The following is a 17,217-nucleotide window of genomic DNA, read 5'->3' as shown; positions in this document are numbered from 1 at the left end:
TAATTGTAATTATGTATGCTCTACAATGTCTTCCTAAATTGATGTTTCGTATTGTAATCCACTTCTAGCAGGCCAGTAGGCCCGGCTGAGGCATTACAACTTGTAGCGTGCATACTTGTGTTATGTGCAGGAAAGGCAGTGAACTCTCAAAACGTTTTTTCTTTTTTTAAAAAATAACGTTTTTAAGTGTTTTTGTTAAGATTAAGAGGTCTTTAGGCAGCTGAGGTAAGGCAATGCTTGTTACTTTATTTAGTTACATGAAATAAGTACACTAGTTGACAGGACAAGTATAGGAGCAGGGATGAAGCCCACTGGCTCCCACCACCCAGGCTATATGGTTTCCAACTGCCTTTGGGTGGAACACTCACACTAGGGAACATTCTACCACACCCAACATTCCACACTCAGACACTGACATAATTCATTCTGCACACACTCAGGTCCAGTCATCACATACTCAAGTCCAGTCATAGCATTTCCTTCACTTCACAACCAAAACACAGCAACCTAACACACCTCCGCTCCATCAAACACAAAACCTAACCTGCACACCACCAAGGACCCAACAACAAACACCACACATTGTCCAACTACCAACCTCACAATTGGGAAAAACACAGAGAAGACACCGACCGACAGGGCTTAACTAACAATCCGGTGGTTCTCCTGGGCCAACCACAACAACATTCACCAACTACCAAAGCACTTTACCAATCACCTCATATTCATGGCTGCCATCCATGAATCTTGAGGCTGCCACCCCCAAGCACAAACCTGCCCCAGAGGGCAACCAAACCAATCACACCATGCCTCCTGAAATAATAGACCTCCTTTTACCCCTCGCTGCCACTGAGCGGTTTTAGGGCTGCCACCCCTAAGCAAAACTGCCCAACACGGGGCACTGACACACAGGTGAGCTACTCAACTAGGGCGTAGATAACACTCCACCAATATCCAACACTAGGCATGTCCATCACCCTTACCTAAAATCCCAGAACATCAAACAGAACACAATAAAAACTGCAACCACATCAGACAGAGAACACAACACAGGCTGGTAAAACTGCACCACATCATCGCTGCCAGTGTGCCATAAGGCAGTAAATCTATACTACACTCAAGAATGCAGGTTTGTTGGCCAGACAAACATCCAACCAACAAGAACCAAAACAACTTCCCAGACAGCAGTAACACATTTTGAGTGCCAGGACTCAACACTTGGATGTCCCAAGGACCAACAGCAATAACATGGGGATGCCACACAGTGCTTCCGGCCAAACTGTGAAACACAAATTCCAGAATTACTGTCAAAGGCAAACTTCCACAAAATGGCAACTAGGATCAAATCCTACCATCACGTTACCAACCACCTACTGTGCACTCTATGCATTAACACTCAGCACCCAGCAAGCATGGGACATCTTTTACCACTGGGGCCAGTAACACTCATGCCTTTGACCAAAAAAACCCTTGCCCACCACACACAATCACTGATGCACCTTTGAGCAATACACTAACCTCCTGATAAGGCACAATATCTGGGACACACTCTGGCATAACTGCACATTCACACACAGCTGCAGCCATCCCACTCTCACCAAGGTACACACTCCTCAGTGACGGACCAGTGTCCAGAACTCACCAGCATCACTATACTCTTCCGCACTTCAGGCATTCCACCTGCACACACTCACAGTGATCAAACCCCATCAGACAAGAAACAGTGTTAAAAAAAAAACACACTAACGTCACTGTGCAAATACACACACCTGCGTATTTCATCACTAAATAGGTTGTGTCCCACCTGTATATTTCATCACACACACTAAATGTACACCCCAGATAATGATAATACCTCCGGTGTCCTGCGCTACAAATACAATAGCACGGTTCAATAAAATTAGAATGTGTTGAGAACGCTTTCCTTTTAAATTGGTTAAACATTTCCTAAAATTTGGAATCACCTTCACGTCCTTAAAACGACCTGCAAATCCTCAAACGGTTAAACTAGCCACATGGACACTTAACCTATCTAAAAAAAATCATGCACACCAGCACGACATCACTGTAAAACGAAATAACTTGATTTGCGTAAGTCCTGTCACAAAGTCTACGCCTTTAACAGTCCATGTTGCAACATGCATAAAACTAGAGTCCAGTCCTGCAAATCCTCAAGATTATTATACTGTCATTTCAAAGGTAATGCTTGGTAACCAAAGGGTAATGCTTGCTAACCCAAGGTAGAGCTGGTTTGTGCTTGGTAACCAAGATGCTTGCAATAAATCTTCTACCATTCACACCTAACTACGCTTTCATCCCAGAAACATTACCAGCCTACACTGCAAACAGAGCAATCAACTAGATTCAGTTACATGTTTCACACTCAATCGCACTCCCGGCATGCAAAAGGGATGCATGTCATAACACTTTGGTCTGTAGCCAACATTCCAATTTGTTTTTAAATTGGCACACTAAGAATAGGAGCGAACGCAGGCTTTCTCCAATTCATAAAAACAGCAAAGCATATCTAAGGATGGCACTTGCTTCCATGGAGTACCCTCTCATTTGGCAGTGCTGGAGCGCATAAGCAAGGGCGCATAAGCAAGGCAGGAGTTCACAGTGGAGTAAGTCTAAGCTGTCTGTTTACAGTCGAGTGCCAACAGCTAGCATGGCAGACCAGCAGCAGTTTTCTGTCACAGAGGAACTGTTTACCGTCACGCTAAGGTACTGTTTTTAACTCGATTAGAAAGTGACGGATGGAGCGATAACTCCTAGTGTGAGAAATTGAACTTAAAGGCATGGTCTAGTAAAAATTTTTATTGTCCCAACGGGTCGGCCATGTTTTTTTAAGCCTAAGTGGCTCGATTTTAGAAAACATTCCTATGGACCTTACCCGAGTTTTCGTCCATTAAACGCACGCGAAAACAAGCACCAGGGAGCCGCCATTTTCTGATAATCCTATCTTTTCCCCGATCGCCCTGGCGGACCTGCTTTTGCGGCACTAAATCAATTCCCCCGCCCCTGAGCCTGACATTATCAAAACATTCATATTCCCCGCCTCTCCCCGTGACGTTACTGTGCTGCGTAGGCAAACGCGCCCAGTCTTCTGCGCGACTCCACACAGAACCCGGAAACCAACACAGATCAACTCACAACACAGCGCGCCACAATTCGGAATATGAAACTGTACTTTACAATGAAACAGCAACACGGTACATTTGGTAAAGTACATTTATTTGACATTAAATGTTTAGAGAATATTTAGCAATTGCCATATGAACTCCGGAAGCCATTTATTTTCTTTTATCTGTATTCGCAATAAGTAACTGTTCCGTTTCATCTTGAGTCACGCAGTGTTCCTTTATGGTAGACAGGGTGTTCAGTTTCGTAAAAAGAATCACTTTGGAAGCACGGCGAACCGCAAGGCTGTTCCATCAAATAGGCACTAGTCCAGCCTAAAGGTTGTTACTTTGCTTCTAGCCACTAGTACAGCGTAAGGGCATGCAGGCCCTTGGCGATCGTCCCATAATATGGTGATCGTGCTCCAGTTGTTGACACAAAGCTGCAGGTGTCTGCTGAAGAATCCATCCGCCGGTGTCTCAAACAGATGGCAGTGGCAGAAAGGGATAAAATACCTGTTATGAAAACAAAAAAATGATAATTAGTCTCACTAGCCGAACTTCATTAATATTACTCATTTTATTTATTACAGCCGATCAGAAACTATTTGCTTGCAAGGGTAGTTTAATGGAGTATGTTCGTCTATAAAATCAATGCGAAAGGTAACGAGATAAATCGAGGCAAACACACAATTATAAACGACAGTTAGTCTACATGCGTGAGGAATGATATGATATATGATATGGCATTTGTAACGCGCCTATACTCGTGTTTCTAGGCGTGACGAGGCAGGTGGGGAACAAGGGCAGACAGACAACGTTCCTACTAGGCCAGGTGTCTTTCTGATCGCGCATGGGGAAGGGCTGTACATGGTAAGTTGAATACAAATTAAATAATAGGGCCAGCTGGTGGCAAGTGCAAGGTAAATGCCGGGAGAAGGGGCTGAAGGATACAGAGACAGTCCCGTAGTGCAGGTAGGCAGTGCAGGAAAAAGTGGCTGGGCCAAGGACCGAGATCGGTGAGACCAGTGGACCTGCATGCCCATGTGCCCACTACAAACACGTTTTACTTGCTTTTCCTAGCTCTTCATTCATTCATTTATTCATGCATCCATTCATTAAATCTTCATTCCGGTATAAAAGCGTGTAAAGATTTACTTACGTTATATTTGAAATTTCCATTGTGTCTCTTCGTAATGCAGTCTGTAAAACGGACCGTGCTCTTGACAACGATTTTTCGTATACTGAACTAAACTGAAACTCTAATTTCTGAATTTTCTGCCTTATCGTCTCTTACGTTATTGCGCACTCCCTTCAAATGTAGTTCTTTCGGCATGGTCCCTGTCTCAAGGTCAAAAAACAATAGACCCTTATACTTCCAGTGCGACTTGTGGGCCTCATCTGGGCGCTGTCCTTCGCATTCTTTATTTGCAACATCACGTAGTATAGGCATCTAAGAGAACTTGAAGTTTAGAATCCGTCTATGTAGTGCGCCTCAATGTGCAAATGGGAACTGGCTTCTCTCCCAAATGCCACGGTCCGCTTGGCTGGCGCGTTCTAAGTGCCCCAATTTTGTCACCGTTGTCTGCGAGCTTTGCAGCCCAAATTGAGACATTTAATTATTGGCGGAAGGTCAGGGAAAGTATAAAGTACCACAGGAGTTGAGTTAAAAGTGAGATTTATTGTTTGTTTGTTTGTTTGTTTTATTATTTGCAATACGCAAGCCTCCCCTCCGTTAACAGTGCGCAGCATTTACATTTACATGAGATGAGACATGAGAAAAATATATACATACACATATGTGAGGTGAATAGAGAGAATTCAAAGATGACACCCAGCTTGTTCGCCACCCATGATGGTGAAGTTAGGGGTTAGGTTTACAGGTATACTGTACAATAACATTTATTTACAAAAAGACAATCGTATTGCAATTATTTAAACCGGGATTTGTACTTCACAATCAGCTGTGCATCGGGTGGGCATGGCACAGTCGCAATGTTTGGTGGCAATGGATCACTGCTCTGTACAGAAACGTCCAAAATTCCATATATGTGCTTCTCTAACACAGCAACAATAAGGCCTTTCACAAAGTCGAACTGCATTTCCTCATAGACTGGTTTGATCACCCATTGCTTACTTCGTTTTGAAAACACCTTAGTGTAGCGAGGCATCCTTACTTTACCCCTAGTCCTAGATTGTTCACGTCCGACATTGCTGTTATGGGCCAAGACCGCTAGTAGAATGCGATGTTTCATGCCCCGAAATCTAAAATGCAAGCGCTTTGGCCTGTACTTTAGGCACATATTGTGGAACACCTCCAAATCTCCTGTGTGACAGAATTCTGTCAGTCCTCTCAAATCTCTTGATAGAGTTTTGTCGAAAACAATCTTCTCAATGGCTTTGTGTGTCGGTGAAGATGGAATCAACCACTTCTTCTTCCGTGCCTCCTCTGGGTACAAAGGGCCATGTTCACATTGGTGGAAATGTTCATTTGCTGTCCAGCGGTGAACGTTGGTACAGTGGTGCATCAGTGACCGCCATTTTTCAAGTAGTATTTCCACTGAGCCCTCACAAGTTTTTGAGCTCCACCAAAGATGGTTGGTGATAGAATGTGACCACTGCAAAATACTTTCAAAACCTTTTTTTTTTCCTGCAGCCGAGATTTTCTTATTGATAGATTTAGCAAGATGCCATACGTCAAATTGATGTTTAATATGTGGGAACTGCTCTCTCATTGTCTTGGCAATTGAAACGTGTCTATCCGTGGCTATGAGGTCGATGTGCATCCCCCTCGATTGTAGATGTTCCACTGATTTTATAAATCCTAGTTTCTCCATGGCCACTGAGGATGTACATTGTGTTACCTGCACGACCTCCGAACTCACAATTTTCTTACTATCCATGTCCTGAAAGTGGTAGGTGCAGTACTTGGCAGAAAATCCAGGGCTATCGCACTGTCCATCGCCGGCTAGCCTGAATCGTTTGCCTTCGAATGTACTTGCTAGAGACAATTGTTCAATTTTCCAAGCATCACTAATGGCCGGAAATAGATAATCACGTTGGTATGTGTAGTACAGCGCTTTAGAAATGAAATGGAGTCCCACAAACTGAAAGAAAGCCTCTAACTTTCTAAAACTGGAGCCACTAAAAAGTGATGCAGCTGCACACAGCAGATTGCCTGCTGGCATTTTCCCCAGCATTGGTTGTGCAGACCATGAGAACCTATGATTTAATCTACAGGCGGCATTTATTTTGACGTTACTGCCTTTTATTTGACGAGTCACATTAATCAATGGCTTCCCACATACATTCCCTCTAATGGAACGCACACATTTCAGCATACTTATAATTTCCATCAAACAACTGTCGAATACAATGTATTTGCTCTCTTTCATTAGACTGTCATCCTGCGTCAACGTTGTTTCGGCCTGTGACGTTGTGGAGACTTCAACACATTGGAAAGTAATATCGCTGCTATCAAGTTCTGATGCGTCTATGGATGCTGCGGCTGGTTCATTCTCTCTCATTTCAACATCTGCTACTTCAACATTGATGGGAGAACACAACAATGTCGACATGTTTTTTGGTGGCAAATTTTTGGCGGGTGTAGATTGTGTAAATTGATCTGCAACTACTTCAGAGCTATCGTCAATACATTCAATAACATCTTCTTGTGGTGGTCCGGTCGCACTGTAGCTATGGTCCAATGCAACTTTGCTGTAGTCTCCAAACACAGTTAATTCATGTTCTGGCCATTGCACATGAACATCTCGAGCCCGAACACGCCTCGCCTCAATTAATAGTTCCTCCATAGTGTACATGGTCTGGCAAGCCACATCTCTCATTCGCTTCACTGTTTGTGTGTGTATAGTTCTGACGCCCACGGGTAACTGGAGGAGAGATTGGAAAAGGGATGTTCAGTTTAAACACAAGATGGAGTGTAGTAGAATTGACTGGAAATAAACATAAAATAGTCCCCACCACAAAAAAGATTTTTAAGTTATTAACTGTTTGTAACTAACCTTTTTTTGTTTTTTTTTCTTTGCAACTTTTTGGACTCCACCTTCAACATCTGCACGCTGTAGCTCCGATTCGTTTCTGCATGTCCTCCCTTCCTCTTGAGCTGAAAGGACTATATTTTCTGTATCTGCATAGACAACACGGAATGAGGCTCCATCTTCTCCCTGAAACATAGTACTTTCATTACTGTGTATCAAAATATTGTTTGCATAAAACACACGTGAGGACGAAAACACAGGTACATCTCAATAGCCAAATACCATTTAAACATTGTGTGCAACAATCAAAGGACAAGTATTCGACCAGTGATGATCTATTTCGATGGAACTGTCAGTATCCATACCTCTGGCTCTGCATGGACTGCCATGAATGGTTGTATTGGAGAGGAGGCATCCGCATCTCCCTGAAACACAGTACTTGCATTCGTATGCTTTTAAATATTGGAAACACAACACACACTTGGGGTCGACGGCACAGGTACATATAAAGAGATAACCGCAAATGATGCATTGTCCAAAAGAATGAAGGAAAATCCAAATATGATCACATTTCATCGACTTATTTCAACGATTCCTTTACATCTGCATCATCTAAATGAGATGTTGTGATTGTGGTGGAAGCTCCGTCGTCTCCCTGAAACACAGCACTTGGATTAGTATGGTTTTGAATATTGGAAACATAACACACACTTGTGGTCGAACGCACAGGTACATATAAGGAGATAACCGCAAATGATGCATTGTCCAAAAGAATGAAGGAAAATCCAAATATTATCACATTTCATCGACTTATTTCAACGATTCCTTTACATCTGCATCATCTAAATGAGATGTTGTGATTGTGGTGGAAGCTCTGTCGTCTCCCTGAAACACAGCACTTGCGTTAATAGGGAAGAAAGTATAGCAAATGGATTCACGTTATACGATCACGCATGATGGAGCTGTCATTATCCATACCTCGTGCTGCTGAAGAATATCTATGGATGTTGCAAATGTAGTGCGCACTTCCGAAAGCTGTTGCGCCGATTCGTATACTTGAATGTCAGGCTCTGTATCAAGTGCATGGGTTGACGCTCCATCAACTGCCTGAAACATAGTACTTGCATTAGTGAGGATTACAATTGCAAAAACATAAAATACACCTGGGGTCGACAGCACAGGTACATATCAATGGCTAACCACGAATGAAACATTGTGTAGAACAATCAAACGACAAGAATTCCAGCTCTGATGATGACGCTCGATGGAGCTGTCAGTATCCATACCTCCTGCTGGTGAGGAACATCTAGAAATGTTGTAGATGTGGCGGACGCTTCAGCATCTCCCTGAAAGACAGTACTTGCATTAGTATGGATAACACTAATTATAACTGAAAACAAACACCAGTGGATGATAACTAAGGTGTATATTAATTGGAAAGCAGTAACCAAACATTCTGTAAAATAATTACACAATAGAATAAAACTATTACTTGACATGCATAAAACAGGTCTGTAGCGGATTAGCCTAGTAAGATTACCTGATACGCGCTAGAAGTGGTTGATAACTGCGACCACGTCAAGGATGTAGAATGTTCTTGCTTCAGATTCAAGGGATAGTCAAGAAGTTGTAAAGGTCAATTAATGATTGATAATGAAATGCCAATATTAAAAATAGCCATGTAAGCCGACAGAATACTTGGAAAATGCTCAATACAGCACAGTTCCCTCTCCCCATATATATATATACATTGCGTTTGTAGGTTATGAAATCGAAAAAGAATATATTGATAAATGTCATTATTCAAAAAAGTATACACTCATATCAATATCGAAATTATTACAAGGGATAGAACACCTACAATATCTATTAATCCATTCGGCTACACACTACCGCAAGGCCTAAAGCTAAATCCGGACACTTGACTCACCGGTGGCGGAATGTGGACCAATAGAGTGGGAATAGGGTTTTCGCGCAATTTCCGTGTCGTTCGCCGTTTATTCTTCTATGTTACCCAAAAAGTTGTGTACATGTCCAAGGAAAAGTGCCGGCTGCAGATGCGGTATCGATCACCCCTCTTGTCCTCTAAGACTTGTTGGACTCTACTTTCCAGCTCATCCAGTGGATATCCGCAATGTCTGACCCATTCTCTTATTCGATCAACAGTTTTCGGGAATACATGCATTGTAGTTCCTTCAGATTTTGCATGGGTCTTCGAAGGGCAACCGCTAATCGAACAGGCAGGCATTGTTGATGAATCTGAAAAGTAAATATCGACATTATTATACAATCTTCAAGAGTAAAGATTTGATACAAAAGTAAATGAATCATACAATGATCAATGCAAGGTTTGATTTGGTCGCAGGAACTATACCAGTTCATTATGTGCTGCTTAGTATTTGCATAAGTTGCAGAAATGTATAATTGATGTGACTGAAATCTGAACATGTGACTCGTCCCTTGGATGTTCTGTCTTGCACAAGAAGGAAACATGCTAACATTATTGACTGGACCCCAGAAGGATGCAATTCAATCACAATAGTCACAGATGCAAATAAATAGATCTATTGATAGCATAGCAATGGAAACTGAAGTCAATACCAATGAGATCAATGAACATAGCACTATTTTGTACTCTACTGGAAAATAGATAGAAATTTAAAAATCTGCGAAATATAACCAGGATACATGGCCTTACCTTGACCAACAAACAGTTGGGTTCAGCAAGCAGAGCAGTATGTTGCGGGAGAATAGGTGGATGGCCACAGGTAGCGCACTGATGGGTATGCTCGAAGCGGTCGGTCAGAGTTCACGGATAGCACGACGACAAGCAGATTAGCATAGATCTCAGTGGTTCTCAGGTAGCACGTTCAAGAGTTGACTTGCAAAGCACAAAGATGTTCTCATGAGACATATCGAGTGGTTTTTAAAGTATTAGAAACTGGGGTGTGTTTGTGAATGAATGACGTATGTATGTCGTGGTATTAGCGGGGCGGCCTGCCTCAGGGGAGACCTGCCTGGAGACACGGGGTCTGAGGAGGCCATGTGACCGATGGCCCCTTGGCGTGGGACACCTTTTGAAGTGTACATGCAGTTTGGCACCTTGGCCTTTCGCGCCCCGGACAGCCCCCCATGCCAGCGCTCATCCCCGGGTGTGAACCACCTTTGATAGAGGGGGGTGGGATGGATGGCCCTGGGGCGTGCAGATAAGGCACAGGAAGACTGCTGAATGGAGACACACTTATGTGGATTGCAGGGGGGCGGCCTGCCTCAGGGGAGACCTGCCTGGAGACACAGGGTCTGAGGAGGCCATGTGACCGATGGCCCCTTGGCGTGGGACACCTTTTGAATTGTACATGCAGTTTGGCACCTTGGCCTTTCGCGCCCCGGACAGCCCCCCATGCCAGCGCGCATCCACCAGCGCGAACCGCCTTTATATCAATATACAGTATATCGCCTTTATAACAATGATAGTATATCGTTGCTTATCAATAACAAATGCTACATACCGGAGATTCTTGTGAGCACAGACCCACACTTCAACCGGTGTATTATAGTGGCCAAGACCCTAGGGCCTGTATAATCCAATGGTAATTGTTAGTATAGATATATGTGTGACTTTTATAGAGACATAACCTACTGAAAGACTTTGAACAAGTGTTATTTAGTGCATGCATTATCGAGAATATGTTATGTTAGCTTAGATAGATAGTGACCACCCTGCACAGGTGTCTGACGTCCATCCTTGAATGGAGACACACTTGATTCATTTAAAAAATCGAGACAAACGTTGTTAAAATATATGTGGTGTTTTATTTTGTATCTTATTTTCATGACACAAAAATAGAAGACTTTAAAGATTATTCAGGTCAGGTTGCAGCACAGCGAGAGAAAATCCCCTGTACTGACCGCTGTCACTCGGGAACGTTTCTCTAATGGCACGAACGGCACAGGCGGGTATCACTCTTCGAACGCGGTGTCCAAGCCTCCCGTGAAGCCACCATGTAAAGGAACGATAGGCCACCAGCCTGTACCACCTGTGAAAAGGAATGAAACAAACTGTTTTTAAATGACCCAGATAAGTTTAATAAACGTTTGTTGTCAATGACAATTCTTGTAATTAATGGCATTTTACACGGACACATGCTATCTAGACAATGCACACTATTGAATGACTTACATGCGTTACAATGATATGTAGATGTAATTTTGGATATAGTAGAAGAACATGAAATAGGAGTGGCATGACAAGCAGAGTATACTTACTCGTTACTCGGATTACGAGGACGAACAGTTGCTCGAAGTTCGTGCATAAGCACCATCATTATTCTCAACACGCCCCGTGTGAGGCAGGCTGCCCTGAAGTCTGGCAGCTCGGTGATGCATTGCGGTCGTGGCTCGCCTTCCGAAATGTAGGCCAGGCATCCCGAGTTTTCTCGGCAGCAGCAGTTCTCGTCCTCAGTTGGCATTAGCTCGCACCGATTGCATGTGCACCAGGTGGAGACGCCGTCCATTCGACTAGGCCCAGGCTCTTCATCTGTTGATTCGTCCTGCCAACTGCCGTCCGAATCCCCATCGTTTTCGCGTGCTTCCCTTTCCAGTAGTTCCTCCTCGGTATACTCGGGCTCGTACATGTAGGGCATTATTGTAGCCATTGTGTGTTAAACAGAGAGAGGAATGGAATCGAAAATCGGCTGCTGTGTGTTGTGAAACGGTCTGTTTATACTTATTGAGGAGAGAGGCGTCCTGCCATTTCCATGGCGACACGTCATTAGCTGAAGCGCAGCGAATGTTGACACGAGACGTGCTTTGGCGTTGGGAAATGGGCGGTACGAGTCTGCTGATGACAGGCTCAGGGGCGGGGGAATTGATTTAGTGCCGCAAAAGCAGGTCCGCCAGGGCAATCGGGGAAAAGATAGGATTATCAGAAAATGGCGGCTCCCTGGTGCTTGTTTTCGCGTGCGTTTAATGGACGAAAACTCGGGTAAGGTCCATAGGAAAGTTTTCTAAAATCGAGCCACTTAGGCTTAAAAAAACATGGCCGACCCGTTGGGACAATAAAAATTTTTACTAGACCATGCCTTTAAATCAAAGGGTGATGAACATATCACTGAGCTGTTGCTTTAACAGTCCCTGGTAAGGTCTTATGTTTCCATGAGCCATAGGAAGGTTATTGGCACCAAACGCTTCCCGTTGTCAATGGCAGGCTAGGTCGCTATTGCACCAGGAGCTGTTTTATAGAAACGCTTTGCTGTGGCTGGGCTACTATTGTACAAGGAGTCGTTAGATAGGGACACACTCTAGGTTGCATGTTCTCTTGGGTGAGGGACAGAAACTTTCTTCCCAAGAAAGTCATCCCGTCTGCAGCGCAATGAGGGTCCTTTCCTCTACTCTCTCGCTGCATGCAATGGGACAGTTTGGAACGCGAACCACAGCATTCCGGGTGATCACCAACCCTTTCAGCACACACCATGATGTCATCAATTGCTCTGTGGGGTGGAGGACGCAGGAGCTCCCTTTACACACCCCCAGGTGCATCTCAGGCCCACTTGCGCCGCTGCTCAAACGCTTGCGCCGCTATAATGTACTCATTCGGAACATGGGCCGCTCAGCAGGGGAACCCTGCCTTTCATCTTCTTTGCCCTGCTCACTGCACGGTGCGTTCCTCGAGTCCCAAGGCTTCTCCATTAAATGTTGCACCTTGCCAGTACGCTCAAGGCACAGGCACCAGTTCTTCCCCAACTCCCAGGTCGCAAACTCCCAGAAAACTGGAATGGGGAATCACAGAGAGTCTAGAGGGAATCACAGTAACAGCTTGTCACCAATTGTTAAGATCAAGAGTTCGTTAGGCAGCTGAGGTAAGGCACTGGTTGTTACTTTATTTAGTTACATGAAATAGGTACGCAAGTTGACATGACCAGTATAGGAGCTGGGGGGAAGCGCACTGGCTCCCACCACCCAGGCTACATGGTTTCTAACTGCCTTTGGGTGGAACACTCACACTAGGGAACATTCTAACTCACCCAACATTACACATATGACATCCCTCAGATACTGATATCATTCACTCTGCACACACTCAGGTCCAGTCATCAAATACTCAAGTCCATTCATAACAGTTTTCGAAACTTCAAACGATCTCAAATATTCTGCACATCAATTGGTAAACGGTTCCAAAGTTTAATTGCATGGACGACACTTGATCTGGCTTAGTCTCTTGGATTTGCGTACGGGAGGGGCAAGCATGGAATATATATATAGTAAGATCGTAATAGGCAACTAGATGTATACCATTTTAGACTTCTTTATATACATGGGGGTATTTCCACATAGAGTTTTGTGGGCAACAGTAATCAATTTAAAAGATATTCCAGATCTTGCAGGAAGCCAGTAAAGAGTTTTGAAATCAGAAGAAATGTGGGCATGTTTGGGAAAGTTCATAACTATCCAAGCTTCAGTGTTTTAAATAACTGTAAGGTATGTATAGATAATACGGTAGCTCCTGCAAAGACGGCATTGCAAAAATCTAATCTTGGTCCCACAATTGCTCTAGCAATAGTTGGACAGTGGTGCTCCGATAATAAATGTCTGCCTTAGTAACGTAAGATGAAAATTGGATGATCGCAGGATATGAGAAACCAGCGAAGAAATAGAGAACTCAGAATCAAGGAGGGCTCCAAGGGTCTTGACAGCTTTTGGAAGTTCTAATCTTGTGTCCACCTAAAATGAATTCTGGATAGCATTTCAATATGTTAGTATAGCATTTAGGTGTGCTGACAATCATAATCTCTGTTTTTTCTTTATTTAGACCCAGCCAATTTTCAAAAATCCGTATGCCAATGCTTTCAAAGATGGGTTCGATTTTAGTTTGACTAGATTGGAACTTCTTCCAGCTTAATAATGATCTGAGTGTCATCAGCATAGTTTGGGAATTCAACATCTAATTCTGATAGAATGTCAAGAAGTGGTTTAATATAAAGGTTAAACAAAATTGGAAAAATAGGGGCTCCTTGTGGGACCCCAAACTCAACTATAATTGGGTCAGAGGATATATTATCCAGTTGTATATGATATGTGTGTTGCTGAGAAAGGAAGCCAACCGGGAGATGGTTTTATTTAAGGCACCTGTGATGTGTGAAAAACACTGTGAAAGAATGGAGTGGTCTAGGGTGTTGAATGCCACTGATAAATCTAATAACATCAGTAGGCCCGCCGATCCTTGGACCATGATACGAAGAAGAGAGTCTTTGTACATCTATGAGTGCCGGTTCTCTGCCCCTTGGCGGATGGAATCCAAATTGATGGTCTGCCAGTAAACACTAGCTTCTAAGAAGATCTGTAATTGCAATGGTGTACCATGGGAAATTGGAAGACTTGATGGTTATGTATATTAGTGACCAAAAAGGTGCATTCATCCAAAATCAAAACTACTTTGTGGTCATTAGTAACAACTGAACCCCCTCTCTGTGACAGTTTACTGGCTTGTCTGTGGAAGGTTGGCTAGAATTTCATAATTCCCGGGGGCATAGAAATGCAAATTGTCAATAGATGCACATCACCACACGACACACACACATTTGAATGTCTGTACATATGTTCATAACATTGAATAAGCAAGAAATCAGACAACAGCATCACCAAATAGTCATGATTCGCAGGCATGCACAACATTCTCCATAAACATTTAAGGATATACACACCTGATCTTTCATCCATTTATTTTTAAACCACCTACATTGTGTTAATAGTTCTACTTCTTTTCTTTGGTATTCCCCTTTTTCAGCATATGAGATGACAGGACAAAAAAGGTTTTTTTGTACGCCCCCCCCCCCACTGGAGACATGGCACTCCAAGGCCTCCTGGGTTGCTTCTTATTGGTTAATGCTCCCCGTCTGTAACTGGGATGCCTGTCTCTAGGGTAATGATTAGACTGGATATTGTAGGGAGTGGTTATTTCTTGGGTTCTCTACCTGGCTTGTTTCTTCAATGTAAGCTTTTTGAGGTATGCTCTGTTTCCAGCTAAGTTTTTCCTAGTCGTTCCCTTATGGTTCTGCGGTGAAGAGCCAAGTTTTAAGTCGTTTTCTGAATGTTAGGGGATCCTTCATATTGCGAATGTCTTTTGGGAGGCAGTTCCAAGTTTTTGCTGGCCCTAATTTCCTTTGTTTGTATGGTTTGTATGGTTTATTGACTTTCCTATTTGTTGAGAATACCTTATTTCCAATGGCTTGTTGAGGGGGCACTCCTGAAAAATCAAGACATGATAGGGGATAGAAGCATTTTGGAATACAGAATAAACAACACAATTGAGAAAGTGGAGTGAGTTGAATGAGAGATTAGGTGAATCCTTGAGCTGGATTCATCTGGATGATAGGATTTCACAGGGTAATACAGGCAGAGTTATATAGAGAATGGAGTAGTTTAAATACAAAGCTTAAAAGGGGTAATATAATAGTAGATGGACATTGAAAACCACAAGAAAGGCTGCTCTTGAGAAAATGTGTGTAGGGTATTTGGGGATTGTGGCAAGACCAAGCAATGACACACATAGGGTTGACTTGACATTTCTACAACAAATCTTTATTAGGGGGTATCACTAGAAAAAGGGTTGGCCCTTGTCGCGAGCCTAGTGGCAGCACCTGGTCCACTTACTCTTGCACTGTCTTCCTTTTGGCCGTCTTCTCTTGGCCCACTCCCTGTTCCAGTTGCTACAGTTAAAAACATTGGAGTGGTTATGTCCTCCACTCTTGGTATGGATGCCCAGGTGTCCACAGTCTGTAAAGCCGGTCATTACCATCTTAGAATACTGTGAAAAGTACTCGCCTTTTGTGCCTCTGAACCTGAGGCCGCTGGTAGTAGCGGCTCTGGTCGTGAGCCGGATGGACTACTGTAACTCACTATATTTGAACCTGCCTAATGGCATTGTCCATAGGCTTCAGCGCCTACAAAATCTTGATGCACGAGTTTGCGACTGACTGCCCTTATGGGGCCCACATTTCGTCAGTCCTCCGATCTCTTCATTAGTTGCCTGTCATCCAGGGTATAAAGTCTAAGGCACTCTGCCTGGTCCATCGGGCTTTGCATGATTCCGATACTTCCCTAATCGTACACTACGATCTGCCTCTGCTAGCCTGCTTTGTGTGCGCCTGTTCGTCGATCTCGCATTGGCGGTCAGGTTTTTTTCCGTAGCCACAGCCATTAAAACATGTGCTTAATTATCTTGCTTTTAGAAAAGCCCTGAAGACCTATTTGTTTTGAATGGAACCGCCTAGCTGTTTTCTTCCTCCCTCTCAGCACCATGATACCGTTGGGTGACGTGCGCTTTATACATTTTCATAACATAGCATAACTGAGAACGCATGAAGGGCCTCCTAGCCTCCTGGATGATTTCCCAGTTGTCCAAAAAATGGGAGTGGTGCAGTCTCAGCTGATCAGGAGCCAAGCCAAGAGGGCCAGCCTGGCCAGGCCCAGATGCTCCGCCGTGCCGTCCTGCTGCATTAGGGGACAATCAAGATGAGGATGCAGCCCACCGAGCTCAAAACTTGCAGAGAGTCCGCTGGAGCAACGGAGGAGGAAAGGTATAGCACCTGCAGCCATGCCAACAGAGTTGGAGCGCATCCACAGAGACCACTGCCCCCGTCCTGCCCATGAAGCGAAGCGGGGGCACTTGGAATTCCAAGGAAATATGAATAAGTCCAGATCTGGAAACCCCCATTTCTGGAATAGGGGCAACAGTTGATGTGTAACTCCCATTTGTAGGTGTTGAACCCCAGGTGGGTTAGTTGGTACGCTTCCACATTGTTGTCTCTCGGGAGATGGACCGTAGAGATCCATATGCCCTCCAACAGTGCCCACTCCTAGAATGACACTGCCTCCATGCACAGGAGGGGAAAGAGGGTGCTGTCTGCTTGTTCAAGCAGAACATTATCGAGGAATTGTCGGTCCTGATCAGAACCGCCTTGCCCCTGATGACCGGTAAAAAAGTCCTGAGCACCAAGCCCACAGCCCTGAGTTCCAGCAGATTGATACGCAGGAGGGCTGGCATCCTGGACCATACACCATGAATCGAATAGCCATCCAGGGTAGCCCCCCAGCCCAAGAGG

At 44.0% G+C, this 17,217-nt stretch overlaps 1 protein-coding gene across 2 annotated transcripts in view; it reads right to left on the bottom strand.

Moving 5' to 3' along the window:
• The window catches only part of LOC138569869 (ATP-binding cassette sub-family B member 5-like), a 1,230,756-nt gene that overhangs the window by 549,610 nt on the left and 663,929 nt on the right, over nt 1–17,217 (bottom strand). The window lies entirely within an intron of this gene.

The sequence above is a fragment of the Ambystoma mexicanum genome, chromosome 2q (assembly GCF_040938575.1).
Source record: "Ambystoma mexicanum isolate Mex_15411 chromosome 2q, UKY_AmexF1_1, whole genome shotgun sequence".
In the NCBI taxonomy this organism is placed as follows: Eukaryota; Metazoa; Chordata; class Amphibia; order Caudata; family Ambystomatidae; genus Ambystoma; species Ambystoma mexicanum.
Note: the sequence above shows the minus strand (reverse complement) of the source record. Positions and strands in the feature narration are given on the sequence as shown.